This window comes from Pinus tabuliformis, chromosome 5_2, assembly GCF_031772625.1.
Source record: "Pinus tabuliformis cultivar Carrire ecotype Pingquan chromosome 5_2, CPIR1, whole genome shotgun sequence".
NCBI classification, from domain to species: domain Eukaryota; kingdom Viridiplantae; phylum Streptophyta; class Pinopsida; order Pinales; family Pinaceae; genus Pinus; species Pinus tabuliformis.
In genome coordinates this window covers 645,457,520-645,475,160 of record NC_142306.1, presented here as the reverse complement: position 1 = coordinate 645,475,160, position 17,641 = coordinate 645,457,520, and the positions used below count along the sequence as shown (strand labels likewise).

At 37.6% G+C, this 17,641-nt stretch overlaps 1 protein-coding gene across 1 annotated transcript in view; it reads right to left on the bottom strand.

The window, feature by feature from the left end:
- Nucleotides 1-17,641, bottom strand: part of LOC149160690 (protein SEEDLING PLASTID DEVELOPMENT 1-like) — a 275,377-nt gene that overhangs the window by 219,289 nt on the left and 38,447 nt on the right. The window lies entirely within an intron of this gene.

Sequence of the window (17,641 nt, the reverse complement as noted above, 5' to 3'; positions counted from 1 at the left end):
GGTTGAATGACAAGCTCAACTTGGTCTCTATATGCCAAGTCTCTTTTGCGCTAACAATTGGTTTGCAGGCATTTTTGTGTTCAAAGTATAGGTTGCCAACTCTATTGGAGTGTGAGGACTTCTTCGGTTGGAATAGTCACCTCCAAGGATATCAAAGGTCCCACAAGTTGTTCAAGCCAACAATCTCACAAGACATCAAAAGATTTATTTAAGAGGGGGTTTCCTGAGCCCTTTGCTTATTTTCTATCTTGAAAAATTATCCCATATTTTCTTCTTTCATTTGTGTGTATATTGGTTTTATCTAGCATTTGAGGCCGTAATTGTTTTTTTTGCAGGCTAACTCTTTTGTTTGCTTTCCTACAGGCGTTCCTGGAGGCAAATTCAAATATAAAGAAGAAAGCTAAAGCATAAGCTAAGTAACCCTTTTCCGTTGGGAAACCCAAGTCCAAGGTTATTTGGGCTTTCATTTGAAAGCGTTTGACTTCATTCTAAGCAAAAATAAAATAAAAAATTTCATTTCTTAAAGAGCAATACTTTGAAGGCACTGGTTGTTTATGTATCTCATGCTTATCTTATGTGTTTATGGTTATTGCTCATATCAAGCTTGCTTATAAATCTTAAATAAATAATCTATTTAGTTCTAACAATTCTCCTAGAAACTCACATCTTTGTTTTTTTTAAAACTTAACTTTCCATTAGGGACCACCCCCCTTAGCTAACCTAGGAGATAGCTCAAACGGAGAGAGTTGGGATTAGTGTGACAGCCCCTTCTCTGAGTTCCCTGCCACCAACCACACCTTGTGGGGTTGAAGGCTTTTCTCACTGACCTGTAGGTAGGTGTAGGCGGCAGGGTCAACATCTTTGGCGCCGTTGCCGGGGACAAGCTTTCTTGTACCTGGGAAATTGACTAACCTCTTGGTTTCAGCATTTTGAACTTTAGATTTAGATTCTTGCTCAAGTGGCGACTCCACTCAATCCAAATTTTGCAAGAGTCTCTACTAGGAGAAATTCAAGTGGTCTAGTTAGCCCCTCTCCTGATCCTGAAAGGGTTTTTAGAGAGAGGTTGAATAGACTTTCTCGTAGTAGAGCTCTTGCTAGTCTTGGGCAAGAGGCTATTTCTGATATTCATTTGCTTTTTCAAGAACAAGTAGAGCCTAGCATCATGAATGATCTTTTTGCTCCTTGTGACTTCACTAACATAAATGGCTATCCTCACAATATCCCTGACAAGGCTATTGAAAAGTTGCCTTCCTTTCAAGGTAACAATGCCATTAGTGCTACATCACATGTGAAAAACTTTAATGTTTGTATCTTTAAATGGTGTAACACTGCTAATTATGAGGATGTGAAGATGAGGCTTTTTGTTTTATCTTTAGAAGAGGATGCTCTTGATTGGCTCACTGAGCAACCTGCTAACTCATATAACTCTTTACAAGCCATTCTAACTGCATTTTTAAATAAGTTTGGAGAGAAGAAGGAAAATAGGCATTTGATCAATGCCATTAGCAACATGAAGAAAAACGAGAATGAGACCATGGAGGAGTTTAACAAGAGATTCAATGAATTAGTAAAAAGCATGCCTGCTACTGTTAAAACTCCTAATGAATTTCTTTTATGCTCATATCTAGATGCTTTTGGGGTTGACACTGCCTATGAGTTGAGGAGGAAGGAGCCTACAAATCTGAGTGTAGCTCAATCTGAAGCCTTAAAGATAGAAAGGGCTAGAAAGCAATCAGGAAAATCTGAAATTCCTGGTTTCAATAGAGGGCCATCGAAACTGAACGATTCCAAAGGCAAGGCCAAAGAAGAGACTACGCATGATCCTATTAAGGAGTTAACCCAACTCATCAAGAGTATGGAGGCAAATCACACCAGTCAAATGAATGCTATCCAAAATCGATTAGTGGCCATGGAAAGAAATCAAGGTGGGAGATTCCCAAATAGAGTAAATGATAAATGGCAAAAGAGAGGACCTCCCAATGACCATAGGCCACCTAATCCACTCGAGTCTACAAACTTAGTTGATGATTCCATGCCTTATTGTAGACCTTGCGATGACATACATGATGAACTCACTTGTCCTTATGCAAGAAGGATCCTAGAAGGAGATATGATGGGAACAAGTGAACAAATCAATGTAGTTGGAAAAGAGCATCATTTGTCCTTAGAAAATTGGATGGGAGTTATGGAGAGTAGTCAGAAGGTAAATAAAAAGACTCCATCCTCCTATAGTATAAATAATTTTGAAGATTTGGATAGGATCACTGAAATATATGGAGAGAAGCCTTCATCAACTCAAATTTTAGAGATAGCCAAGAATAAAGAAAGAAATCATAGTAAAACTTTCACTCCACCCACATCGAAGTTGAATATTGACTTGGGAGGATGGATTAATAATGCTAAGATTTTAGTTCCTGTCACTGAAATCATGAAGATTCCCTCCCAAAGATATAAATTGTTGAAAGCCATTGATGCTCCCAATGGAAAAGAAATGTCTAATTTTTCTAAGGATAGATATGAGGATGCCCCTATCACTCTACAAAGTAGTGATATGTGTAGAGATAACAGAGACCACCAACCTTTTTTCATAACTATGTTGGTCAATGGAATGCTTTTACACAATTGTATGTTTGACTCTGGGGCATCATCTTGTGTCATGACTAAGAAAGTCATGAATCAGTTAAATTTGAGGATTTCTAGACCCTACCACAACATTTGTGCAATGGATTCAAAGATCATTAAAGTGTGTGGTTTGATAAAAGATCTTCAAGTCCACTTAGCTGTACATCCTGACATTATGATCACCATGGATATTGTGGTGATTGATGTGCCTGATGCTTGGGGGATGTTATTGTCTAGAAAGTGGGGAACTGATATTGGGGGTAGTTTGCAAATGGATTTAAGTTATGCTACCATCCCTAACAGTGAGGGCATCATGGTTAGACTGGATAGGGAATTGGAGAGAAAGTTTCATATAGAAAATCCCAGGGAGCCTCATAATGAAATTGTGTATGAATCTGATAACTTGGGAAACTATGCTATTCTGGCTAATTCTTTTCCTCCTTTGGAGGAGGAGGTTGATTGTAAAAAAGATGGAGTTTGGCACATGAATTTTGATGGTGCCCATTCTAGGTATGGTAAGGGTGCTGGAATTGTCCTTACCTCCCCTCTTGGTCACATATTCAAGTTTGCCTATAGATTGGAATTCGATGCGACCAACAATGTAGCAGAGTATGAGGCTCTATTGTTGGGTCTTGAGTTGGCAAAAGACTTGAGGATAAAGTTGCTTAGTATCAAGGGGGATTCTGATCTAGTCATTCTTCAAACTAAGAATCAATTTGCATGCAAGAATGATAGATTAAAGAAGTATCGAAATGTTGTTTGGGATAATATGGAATATTTTGATGCATTAGACCTTCAAGCAATTCCTAGGGAAGGAAATAAACAAGCTGATGAGCTGGCTGTTGCTGCATCTACATTACAGCTTGGAGAGAACTTGGTGGATGATAAAATTAAGATGGAAATTATCTTTAGGCCATCAGTTCCTGACAATCTAGAGCATTGGCAAATCTTTAATGATGAAAGCCAGGTGGTTCGTTTTTTAAATAACATGGAGGAATTTTCTGAATTTAAGGCTGGCTACAAAGAGGAAGGATGTGATTATGAGGAGTGTAATGTGGTGACAAATCCTACTCCTAGGGAACGTGTAGCCTTGGAGCAAGTGTTTGACAGACATGATGCATCAAAGAGAAAAGATGATAAGAAAATTGGCCCAGGCGAATTCATTGAAGTGAATATTGGTACCCCTCATGACCCAAAGGTTATTAAAATAGGCAAGGGTAGCAATGAGCAAGAAAGGAAGAATTTGATAAATTTACTTCATGAATATAGAGATGTTTTGGCTTTTTCATATGATGGGTTGAAAGGTTATAGGGAAGATGTTATGGAACATACTATCCCTCTTAAGGATGAAAATGCCAAACCCTTTAGGCAGAAACTTAGGCAAATCAATCCTAAGTTAGCCCCCTTGGTACAAAAGGAATTGCAAAAGATGCTTCAGGCTAGTATTATTGCTCACACTAGGCATTCCACATGGTGTTCAAATTTGGTTATTGTGAGGAAGAAGAATGGATCAATCAGGCTATGTGTAGACTTTCGAAATCTTAATTTAGCATGTAAAAAAGATAATTACGCTTTACCTAATATGGAAACATTATTGCAAAGGGTAACAGGATCTGGAATGATGTCTTTGTTAGATGGATTTTCAGGATACAACCAAATCTTGGTGAAAAAGGAGGATAGGCATAAGACAACATTCACCACACCATGGGGTACTTTTGAATATTTAAGGATGCCTTTTGGATTAACGAATGCTGGAGCAACTTTTCAAAGGGCTATGGACTATGCCTTTAAGGGTTTAATTGGGAAATTTCTTGAGATCTATCAAGATGATTTAACAGTTTTTTCTAAAAATGGAATTTCCCATATAAGCCACCTAAGGCAAATTTTTGATAGGTGTAGAGAGTATGGAATATCCTTAAATCCTGCTAAATCTATTTTTGGAGTGACTGAAGGGAAGTTGCTTGGTCACATCATTTCAAAGGATGGGATCAAGATTGACCCTGAAAGAGTTGAGGCTATTCAAAAGATTCCTTTGCCTCATAATATTAAAACTCTTCAATCCTTCTTAGGAAAGATTAATTTTCTTAGAAGGTTCATTCCAAATTATGCTGAGATTGTCAAACCCATCCAAACCCTCTTAAAGAAAGATGTTAAGTTTGTTTGGGGAAATGAGGGTAGAAAAGGTTTTCGGGAAATAAAGGATTCTATTGTCAAAGCACCTGTTCTAATAAGTCCTGATTATTCAAAGGAGTTTTTGATTTTCTCTTTTGCATCTGAAGATACTATTGCTGGGGTGTTGCTTCAAAAGAATAATGAAGGGCATGAGCAGCCTATTGCTTTTATGAGTAGGTCCCTCCAAGGGTCTGAGTTGAAGTATAGTACCATGGAAAAACAAGCTTATGCTTTAGTCAAGTCTCTTAAACAGTTCAGAGTTTATGTAGGGTATTCTAGGATAATTGCATTTGTTCCCCACTCTGCTGTAAAGGATATTTTAGTCCAAGCTGATTGCTTAGGAACTCGAGCTAGGTGGGTCTCGAAGATTCAGGAGTACGATTTGGATATTAGACCTACCAAGCTTGTGAAAGGCCAGGGATTGGCCAAAATCTTGACTGAAGGAAATGAGAAAGCGATAGGAATGATTTTTCAAAATGATTTGGAATTAACTTCATCAAAACTTCAAAAATTGGGTCAACTTGAATGGTATAAAGACATTATTTATTATTTGCAAAATTTATCATGTCCTAACCATTTAGTTGGCCATAAGAGAAGAGCATTAAGGCTTAGAGCAACTAAATATTGCATTATGAAGGATGGTCTGGGTTGGAGAAATCCAGAGGGGGTAATACTTAGGTGTGTTGATGAAGTTGAAGCCAAAAAGCTTCTATCTGAGTTTCATTCAGGATTTTGTGGAGGGCATTATGCTGCTAAGACTACTACCCACAAAATCTTGAGGGCTGGTTATTTTTGGCCTTCTATTTTTGCTGATGTGCACAAGTATGTTAGAGGTTGCCAAGCTTGTCAACTATTCACTGGGAAGCAGAAGTTAGCCACTTTGCCTCTTCAGCCTGTGGTCGTGGAGGCTCCCTTTCAACATTGGGAGCTGGATTTTATAGGGAAATTTAATGAAAATTCGAGTAATGGCTACTCATGGATTATAATTGCCACTGATTATTTTACTAAATGGGTAGAGGCCATCCCTACAAAACACGCCACCGAAAAAGTAGTGATAGATTTTCTTGAAGATAAGATTATCACTCGTTTTGGTGTCCCTGCCAAAATAACCACCGACAATGCCAAGGCTTTTAGCTCTGCTGAATTCTCATCATTTTGCTTTAAGTATGGCATTGTTTTATCCCATTCATCAAACTACTATCCTCAAGGTAATGGCTTAGCAGAGTCTAGCAATAAGAATTTGATAACCATAATCAAGAAGATAGTAGGGGATAACAAACGGGCATGGGATAGTAAAATTAAATATGCTTTGTGGGCTAATAGGATTACAAAGAAGAGTTCTACTGGGAAGAGTCCCTTTGAGTTAGTTTATGGCTTGGATGTTACCCTTCCTGTGCATTTGAGGTTACCAGCTTACCAATTGCTACAAAGTTTTACATCTGATAAAGATGTTGTGCAATGCAGGATTGACCAAATTGTAGAATTGGATGAAACCAGAAGAAGAGCATTTGAGCATTGTTGTAAAAATCAATCTAAAGTAAAAAGAAATTTTGACAAATCATCTAGGAATAGAATGTTTTCTAACAATGATATGGTTTTGCTATGGGATCGCAGGAATGAAAAGCCAGGAAATCATGGTAAGTTTGACAGTTTGTGGCTTGGACCATACATTATCAGGGAAGCAGCTGGACAAAATTCCTACCATTTGAGCACTTTGGATGGAGAACCACTCGAGTTACCTGTGAACGGCCAACTGCTCAAATTGTTCTACAAAGAAAATATCTGATGCCATGGGGCATCTTTTTGTATCATATTTCTAACCTTATCTCGTGTCATTTTTGTTTAATTAGTTTTATTTCATGAATAAATTGTCATTTATGCTCTTAGAATAAATTTCCATTTCTTCGTTTCTGTACTTTATTTCATTTGATGATATTTTGAATGGATACTGCTGATATATGTCTTTTGTCAGTGGATGTAGATTCCAGGTTCTTGCACACTATCACTTCATATCTAGCATGCATCCCCATATGGAGCCAAATGTTGACCACTGGAGTGGCACCTGATGATTATATGAAGACTCCATGCCCAAGGATGATCCAAAGGACACTTGTACCATCAGATATCATCAGTCAACAGAGTTTTTTAACTCTACTTCTATCTTCTCATCATCTTTCTTGTACCCAGATTCCACACCCTACGGGGAATTGTAATAAGTGATACTAGTAATGATGAGTTTTGAATTTATAACAGGCCTAGGATGTTGGGACTCGATCAGCAAACGAGTACACCTTGGAGTGTTTTTTTTATCCGGTTAATTATCCCTTCTTTTTCAGAGGCGGATAATTTTCTGGATTTTTTCACTCATGTTTTACCCCAAAGCCGGGGTGACGGTTTGAAGATTGAGCCCCTGACACATCTTAGTGTCTAGAGTCGATGTATATTACCATACTAGATCACACAAAGAATTTCGTGGAATTTGGCTAGGTCTAGGTAGGATTTTTTAATAATTAAAAATTTCCCGCAAAACGAGATTTTTTAATTATTTTCTATGTAATGATGTAAATAAGTGGCCTTAGGAAATGTCTGTGGCGTATGACTACTCAAAATTCATCCTCAGAGGCCCAGCATTATCCTAGAACCCACTTTGGGGGTCAAAAAAATGACTTAGAGTCCCTCAAAAGCCGATTTTTCAAGTGACAGTAGCAAAAATGAAGAAAAAGTCAAAAAAATGAATAATTGGAAAAATTTATAAATTTTTCCAAAGTCAAAATAAGTCAAATTTTGACATGGAAATTATGTGGAGAGTCAAGGGTGATGTGGCAAGCATGTGGGACCCACCTCATAAGGTACAACAGGCTCAAGTCAAAAGTTTCAAGTCAAAGTCAAAGGGGCCCACAATGAGCTCATGAGAAGTACGTACAAGCAAATGTATGAAGTGACTGTGATTTAATTTAAATCAAATGTTAATTAAAGTCTAAGGTGAAAAAGTTAATTAAACTTGGAGGGACCCCACATAACTATAGCCTACACATTAGTTTGATAAAAGGCACATGATAAAAGATATCTCCACGTACAGCTACAGCAAAGGAATATTCACGCCAGTCAAAGTGTCAACGCAGCCACTCCAGCTCCACGCAAATCAGCCAATAGCAGTTCAGTTCAGCTTCAACGCAACAATTATAGGCAGAATTTTAAGAGGATATTTACGCTGGGAATCAAGGAGACAGGTCCACGTATGGGCAAATTATGTGCATGTTGGCGGTCAAAGATCAACGCTACAGCAAGGCATCTCAACGCAGATTTGGAAAGATCATTTAAATGCATGAAATCAAGGACATATCTCCACCGAACTGTACACATGTACCAAACAGCTCAACATTGCCAGTTACCTACAGCAAATACTCATATGCCAAATCAGATTACACGTTGTCCCAATCAAATTTTTAATGCAGCTGTCAAAGTTATATACGCAGATTTGTGAAGCAGATTGGAAGGTTCAGTCAACGCACAAGTTATGGAGTGTGTCACCACTATTCTACGCCCATCCATCCACGTGTATAAAGCTAGCTACTTCAGCTCCTACGCAGATCAGATTTGGCAGCGAACAACAATTTAGAGGCAGCCTATACGCACAGTTAACAACAGTCAATACAATCTTCATAACAGCATACACAGTAGTTGGTTGGCTTGGCTGTTTGAGGTGTCAACAGCAGTTTAGAGGCAGCCAAACACACAGCAGATTTGAGGATATACGATGGACAACCAAGGAATCAAGTTTTCTGCCTACAGCCAGTCAGCTTGCCACTTGTAATTTGATTTTCTACATTGGGATTGTCAATCCATCTCCACTTGTCATTGGAATTTTCCTTGGGATCATCTCCCATTTTCTTATTTATATGAGTCTTGAGCTCTCATTTGTGAGGGATAGAATGAGCTGTTGGGCTTGCGGAGACTCTGCTGGATTTTGTACTCAACTTTTATATAAATAAATAAAAGTCTTTGGGGTTACTAGCTTCTCTTGTGGTGCATTCTTTGGTTGATGAGGTATACCTGTGTCATTTGATGTTATTATTCATTCGATTATACATTGCTATCTAGTTGTTTTTTTTGTGCATTTGCCTGAAGGCATTATTGTCTAGGGAGGAGAGATTTGCAGCTATCTCAAATCTCCTTTGGGCTTGGTATATTTTGTGCTCTTGTTGTAGCTTGTCATTTTCGGTTGAATGACAAGCTCAACTTGGTCTCTATATGCCAAGTCTCTTTTGCGCTAACAATTGGTTTGCAGGCATTTTTGTGTTCAAAGTATAGGTTGCCAACTCTATTGGAGTGTGAGGACTTCTTCGGTTGGAATAGTCACCTCCAAGGATATCAAAGGTCCCACAAGTTGTTCAAGCCAACAATCTCACAAGACATCAAAAGATTTATTTAAGAGGGGGTTTCCTGAGCCCTTTGCTTATTTTCTATCTTGAAAAATTATCCCATATTTTCTTCTTTCATTTGTGTGTATATTGGTTTTATCTAGCATTTGAGGCCGTAATTGTTTTTTTTGCAGGCTAACTCTTTTGCTTGCTTTCCTACAGGCGTTCTTGGAGGCAAATTCAAATTTAAAGAAGAAAGCTAAAGCATAAGCTAAGTAACCCTTTTTCGTTGGGAAACCCAAGTCCAAGGTTATTTGGGCTTTCATTTGAAAGCGTTTGACTTCATTCTAAGCAAAAATAAAATAAAAAATTTCATTTCTTAAAGAGCAATACTTTGAAGGCACTGGTTGTTTATGTATCTCATGCTTATCTTATGTGTTTATGGTTATTGCTCATATCAAGCTTGCTTATAAATCTTAAATAAATAATCTATTTAGTTCTAACAATTCTCCTAGAGACTCACATCTTTGTTTTTTTTTAAACTTAACTTTCCATTAGGGACCACCCCCCTTAGCTAACCTAGGAGATAGCTCAAACAGAGAGAGTTGGGATTAGTGTGACAGCCCCTTCTCTGAGTTCCCTGCCACCAACCACACCTTGTGGGGTTGAAGGCTTTTCTCACTGACCTGTAGGTAGGTGTAGGCGGCAGGGTCAACACATCTCATATAGGATATTTTTTCATCCTAGCGGCAACTGTTCATCCGGTAACTTGGAATTTAATCAATATTGTGCAAGTAAATAATTTGTAAAGGCATGGTCTTGTACTTGAAATTCCTAAAATCTAATCAAGTTGTGCTAAATAATTAAACTTGCCAATTATCCTTAACCAAGTTGCTAGGTCATTCAGTTGTCTCTCGAACTCATCATCTCATCCATAGGGACTACCCCCCTTAGCCTGCTTTAGGGAGACAGCTTAAATAGAGAGGGCCAAGATCAGAGTGACAACCCCTTCCCTGAGCATTGTCGCATTCTGGTGTACATTTTGAGCAACAACACACTCCATTGCCACTTTGAACACACTTTGAACAATTAAAAAGATATTAGAGAAAAATACGGCTTCAAATTGTCTACTGAAGAAAGACTACTCACACTGCAAATTGAAGAAATGCCCAGTCAAGTAGATTTTTAGAGGCAAAAGGTGAATAAATCTAGTTTTACTGAAGAAGTTCATGTCTGCAGCCACCAAGTTGAAGAAATTGGCAAGGAACAATTTTAATACTAGAAATTTCACTGCAAGACAAATTGGAAGGAAGAAATACATCCAAATCACAAAGGTTCCTAAGTTCGTGATCAAGAAAATCTATCCAATAAAAAGGCATGGCGTGGGAAATATCTCTAGATAGACAAAAATATATGACTAGGTTTGAGTACACTGCAGTCGCCATTTGAAAAGAAAACATTAGAATAAGTCGCAAGTGCCAGAAATAACTAAAAATTAAATCCGCTGCATAGTTGCAAAGGAAGGGCGATCAGTGCTTTGAAACCATTAGGCATCCATTAGGTAACACCGTCCACTACTTGGGTCAACAGCTCTGTCACTGGCATTAAATCAATTCATCATTTTAGATAACCACCCATACAGATTCATCACCAAACATATTAACCGATTTATTTTGATATATCGTGCTGTCAAGAGTAATTGACTCTTCGCTGGGTAAAATAAACTATGGCAACATTATCAACCAATAGTAACTATAATCGATCTATTTCTATATTATATAAAGCTGCAATTTCGCCTTGGAGATTTAATTAAAGACATTTCAAAGCACATTCGACGGTTCCATCAAAAAGTCAAGTTGTGACTTGTCTTTTTTTTCACCAGAAGCTAAGTTGCACGAAACGGGGAAACGGAAACAAGTTTCTGAAATGGGAAGCGATACGAAACGCGACCTCCCCAAATTTTGGAAACGGGGAAATGCGAATATATATATATATATAAATATATATATACATGTATATATATTAAAAATATTTAAATATATATGTGTGTGTGTGTGTGTGTGTGTGTGTGCAATCATAAAGCATTAATGATACATTATAATTTATTACATTTAAACATTAAGATTAAATTTAGATCATATTTACTCATGAATGATCACATAATGAAAATAAAAATATAGGAAAATCCAAAAGCAACCTTTATTATATATCCAAGGACAAAATCTCAAAATCAGCGTTTATTTATATTAATATATGAGGCTGCAAGTACAATAAAGACTATAAGGCTGCAAGAACTATAGAGACAAAAGACTAATCCTCATCATAACAATCCTCATCAAAAATAGAAGCAGCACAATGCTCAACAGTGGATGGTGGTGCTGAAGAAGATGATGCACCAATTCCACTTCCAGACTCGGCCTCAATATTCAGGGCAGCAAGAGAGAGCTCCAAATCAGGATTTTCTGCATCCACATCCCATTCTTTAGAAGGACCACTATTGTATTCTGGACCCCTACGAGATGCAAGGCGAAGGTTGGAGTGCACATAAACAAGATCCTTTGCCTTCTGTGAGCCCAACCTATTGCGCTTCACAGAATGAATAAAACCATAAGTGCTCCAATTCCTTTCTGCTGATGAAGAGCTTGCCACTTGTGAAAGAATACGAATGGCAAGGTTTTGCAAATGTACACCATTTTCTCCATGACAAATCCACCAGCTAACTGGATTCATGGTGCTTCTCTCCTCCAAAGCTGATATATCTGCATAATCATCTATTCCTGCAGCAAAACTGGCAAATTCCTCCTTTACCTCACTGTGTAGATGAGAAGGAAACATTCTCATAAGGGCCTTTTTCACCCCATTAGCCACCTCTCTATCCTTATGGGGTGTCTTCCTCTTCCCATTGCTTTGAGCAATAAGCTCCTCATCATAAAATTTGGGGTTCAAAGCATGTGCTAAAGTGTGCAATGGAGTGTTGAAATTGTTCCACCTATCAACAATGACTTTTTTGATCAAACCAGCAAAATGATCATCAACAAACAAAAGTTGTGGAGACTCTTGCGAAATGATTTCCATAGTTTTCTCAACCATGGAATCCATGCCATCATATACCTCTCCCAAGAAAGGTTGGTCAGTGTCAGCACTCCGGAGAAGCTCAAATGCAGGGGTTGTGAACTTTAGCAAGAAATCTACCTTGCTCCACCAATCCTCATCAAGGCACAATCTACACACCATAGATCCCCGCTCTGAATCTGCTTGTCTCCACTCAATCCAAAGTTGACACACCACCATAGAAACTAATGCATGCTTAACCTCAACAAGGCGGTGCAACATCACGAAGTTTGAGGCATATCTTGTCTCAGCAACTTTTAACAACTCCAATTTGGAGTACTCTCGAAATATGGCCTGAGATTGGTGGTGGTTGGTGATGAATTTGACAATCTTCCATGCTTCCCCTGTGAGTTCCTTTATCCAGGAAACTTTGTTGTCGATCTCCTCCAAGATCATATTCAGATTATGGACAATGCATGGTGTCCAAAATATGTGGTCATACCTCCCCTCAATAATTAAACCTGCATCTTTGCAAATTGGTGCATTATCCGTGATAACTTGCACCACCTTGTTAGGCCCTATTTGTTCAATAGCTTTTATAATAACATCAGCAATGAACTGTGCATCTTTCAACTCTCCTGAGCAGTCTTCTGCCTTGATAAACATTGCTCCTTTGGGGGAAGTGGCAATGATATTTATCAATGGTCATTGCCACTTCCCCCAAAGGAGCAATGTTTATCAAAGCAGAAGACTGCTCAGGAGAGGTGAAAGATGCACAGTTCATTGCTGATGTTATTATAAAAGCTATTGAACAAATAGGGCCTAAAAAGGTGGTGCAAGTTATCACGAATAATGCACCAGTTTGCAAAGCTGCAGGTTTAATTATTGAGGGGAGGTATGACCACATCTTTTGGACACCATGCATTGTCCATAATCTGAATCTGATCTTAGAGGAGATCGACAACAAAGTTTCCTGAATAAAGGAACTCACAGGGGAAGCATGGGAGATTGTCAAATTCATCACCAACCACCACCAATCTCAGACCATATTTCGAGAGTACTCCAAATTGGAGTTGTTAAAAGTTGTTGAGACAAGATATGCCTCAAACTTCGTGATGTTGCGCCGCCTTGTTGAAGTTAAGCATGCATTAGTTTCTATGGTGGTGTGTCAACTTTGGATTGAGTGGAGACAAGCAGACTCAGAGCGGGGATCTATGGTGTGTAGATTGTGCCTTGATGAGGATTGGTGGAGCAAGGTAGATTTCTTGTTAAAGTTCACAACCCCTGCATTTGAGCTTCTCCGGAGTGCTGACACTGACCAACCTTTCTTGGGAGAGGTATATGATGGCATGGATTCCATGGTTGAGAAAACTATGGAAATCATTTCGCAAAAGTCTCCACAACTTTTGTTTGTTGATGATCATTTTGCTGGTTTGATCAAGAAAGTCATTGTTGATAGGTGGAACAATTTCAACACTCCATTCCACACTTTAGCACATGCTTTGAACCCCAAATTTTATGATGAGGAGCTTAGTGCTCAAAGCAATGGGAAGAGGAAGGCACCCCATAAGGATAGAGAGGTGGCTAATGGGGTGAAAAAAGCCCTTATGAGAATGTTTCCTTCTCATCTACACAGGGAGCTAAAGGAGGAATTTGCCAATTTTGTTGTAGGAATCAGTTTCTTCTCTTGCTTGCACATTCACCAATCTAGTAATTCTGCTATCCTGAACTGAAGGGGACGCCCTTGGGCCTCTGGTATTTTTGGGTGTTGGTTGTTCATGTTGTTGAGTGGGACCGGCTCTCCTCTTTCTTTCTTCAGCTACAATCCTTGGCTCAATGTTAGATGGAGCTTGAGTAAGGTCATCATGCCTTCTCTTAGTACCATCCGCCTCATCTTGCTCTCGTTGATATGCCCTACTTGCCAATGGATCTATTGTTTTTGTGCAACCTGAAATCCCCTGTCCTCCTCCATGCAATAGATGTGCCTTCACTCTTGGATAGGAGCCCTTGTACGAATTATTACAAAGATTGCATCACCATTCCCATGAGCCACCACCTCCACATCTTTGAAGCTTCGTCACATGCCTCCAAAGAGGATAATATTCAGCCCTTGGGTTGGCCCTAGGCTTGAACTTGCAGCTGCACTTTGGCTGGAAGCCATTGCTGCAAAAATAAATTAGAAAAACAAATCTGTAAATTAAAAACGTTTTTCATATTTTTGGCAGCATAAACCCTAGAAAAATTGAAGAAATAGTAGGAAAAAACTAACAAAATGAATGTGGCTTACCCAAATTAATTTTCTGTAGCTGAAACTACCCTAAAATGCCAGAAAAGAGGAGAAATATGGTTGTAGCTGAGCCAAATCTGCTGCAAAAATAAATTAAGAAAACAAATCTATAAATAAAAAACGTTTTTCATATTTTTGGCAGCATAAACCCTAGAAAAACTGAAGAAATAATAGGAAAAAACTAACAAAATGAATGTTGCTTACCCAAATTAATTTTCTGTAGCTGAAGCTACCCCAAAATGCCAGAAAAGAGAAGAGAAATATGGTTGTAGCTGAGCCAAATCTGTTGTTGCTGAAATCTCTTTCTCTTGCTGCTGAAATCTCTTGCTCCTACTGCTGAAATCTACTTTGCTCACTGCTCAAAACACCCTAGCTGAAACAACTGCCAGTCTCCAAGAGAAACGACTTGCTGAATAGTGTGATGAGAGAATGAGACAAACTTCTCTTTTATAAGTTTAGATAGGCTTCTAGAACTCACTAGATAACCCTAAAAAAATTAAAAAACAACTTACAAAAAATAAAAAAAAACACAAGTTAATTGGGAAACGTGGGCCGTACGGCCGTGAAACGCGTTTCCGGCCATACTGGCCATGTTTCCGTTTCGGGAAACGTGGCAGTATGGCCGGAAACGCGTTTCACGGCCGTACCAAATGCGTTTCCGCGTTTCGTCCCAGTTTCCGTACGGAAACGGACCTGCCTACCACGTTTCCTACAACATAGACCAAAAGAAATCGCACCCAGAGCAACGTTCAGGTGTACATGGTCCTACCTAGGATTGGACCACGATTGGTCAAGCTGTGATTTGTCTATGATTGTGACCATTGAGGTTGGAAACGCATCGACTTGTCTCAAAAGTGATTAATAATAATAAATTGTATGACATAGAGGATCACACATAATCACCATCTCAAAACTAGTTCATAAAGTATTCAAGTTCATAAAAGGTGTTATTAAAAGGCCAAGATACAAAGGATACTATTAGATATAAAGTGCAAAATCTTTAACGGATCTGAATATTTTATAAAGGTGTTGTCTACTGAGGCCACAATTTCACCTGAACGGCAAAATTCTCACCAGAATCCAGTCAAAAAATTCAATCATGGGAGTGTTTGAAGCGTTTTTTGATGGTGGAAATGAATTTAGCACCATCTAGAACCCTTGAGACACACAAAATCCTAAAGCTTGACAACTGTAACCTGGATTTCCAAAATTTATGCCGGATTTTCTCAAAATCCTACTAGAATTTCTACGAATGTTCGGGACAAAATTGTGGCCTCATTAGACTTCGGCTTTTATGAAGGTTTTTATAATAAGACATAAAAAATATATATTGAAAATAAAAAATTATACTTTAATTATATATTAGATCTTAAAATAAAATATTAAATGGGTTTATAGATACAAAAAAATGGAGATATATTAACCCTTTATAAAGTTAAAAAAAAAGAGAGAATTCAAGATGAAGAAAGATTATGTTATACGGGAAGCATGATCTCATATTATGGATTATGTACATTGAAGGGGGACATATAACGAAAAGAGATTAATATCATTATCAACGAGAACCATGGGGAAAATTAAGTTAATGTCAATTTGGAAAAACAATTATTAATTCCAAAACCAAATATAATTGAGAAAAAGGATGCTTCTTATTTCAAAGCACAATACGAAATTAAGAACTTTAAAGTAATAATTGATGATTATGAATGTATATCTCAATTCAGTGTTGTAACTATGTTTGAAGAAAAGATCAGCATAATTCTTTGTTTACCCTAGTTTGAAAAACTTGGTACCTTCAAGTAAAACATGCAGGAATTTTTTTTGACATTTCCCTATTAGAAGAAGACGATAACATTCAATAGTGAAGTCAAAATCAATAAGACCTTCATCAAAAGACTTTAAAGATATCTCGAAAGTAATCCTTCAAGAAAATCAAAAGTTAATGCAAAATATGCAAAAAGAAGTTGACCAAAATATTGCAAACAAAAATGAAGAAATTCCTTGCCTCAAGGAACACATCGAAAAATTACTTATGCAAATTAAGCAGCTTAAAAAGAATAAGAATTTGTTGGAAAACAAAGTACAACTATTGAAAGGGAAGCATCAAAATCTTCAAATGTGAAAATTCATGTCGAAGAAAAGGGAACAAATATAGATCCCATTAATCTCACGGTTCGGAAAAATCTCAATCCAATTGAAGTAAAGATATACTCGAATGTTGTAGTACAAACAATAGAAATTTCAAGTGAAGATCCAGTGTGTGAAGAAAATCGTTTATCTGAAGTAAGCCAAAAAAACATTACAAGCATGATAACAGAAAATCATATTACAAGAACTCCCTATCAACATTCACATCATGAGAGCAAGTACATTAAACAATCAAGCAGAAGGAAAACAATTAATCCATCTTTAGAAGATTATTGATACTAGCACCATCAAGTTTCATGATAATAATTCATCTTGGAAAGCCTATAAGTGCAATGTTCTACAGAAGATCGAATCGGGATGGTTAGATCATTTTTTAGTTCAACATTTTGGTCATCACTCATAGGTTCATATCATTTCGTATCATCGAAGATGACAGTTCCAAGAATTGGAACAGATGCGAAGAGATTACAAGACGAAGAAAAAGATTTCAAGCCTTTTCATCAATATGCTTTGAGGACAAAGCATTTCTAGGGGAAGGCAATGTTATATATATATATAACTCTTACTTAAATAATAATTGTTATAATGAAATGACGTGTCTCAAGGGGCATGACTATTATGAAAGGACATGCTACTCAGGGATATATATGGGGTGCCATTGTACTCTCATCATCATATCATTTGTACTCAAATATTTATATATATTCTTATTCATCTGTATGGATACTTTCATATTCCAAATATTCTAAATATTTTGTTGTGAGTGAACTTTGTTCATCTCACAGATAGAGTTATAATTATAAGAATCAGTTGACCTAGACATTGTTTGGATAGCTTGTACTAGTAGGATTCAATAGCTTGTGTTTAGTTCACCTTGAGCTTATTTTCAAAATCTATCAAGAACCGATAGCTATAATCCTAAGTCTTGACTAACCAGGGTATGAGCCGGCAAGTCATATTACTCAAATAATATTAGTTGTTTTCAACACATATAAGAAAA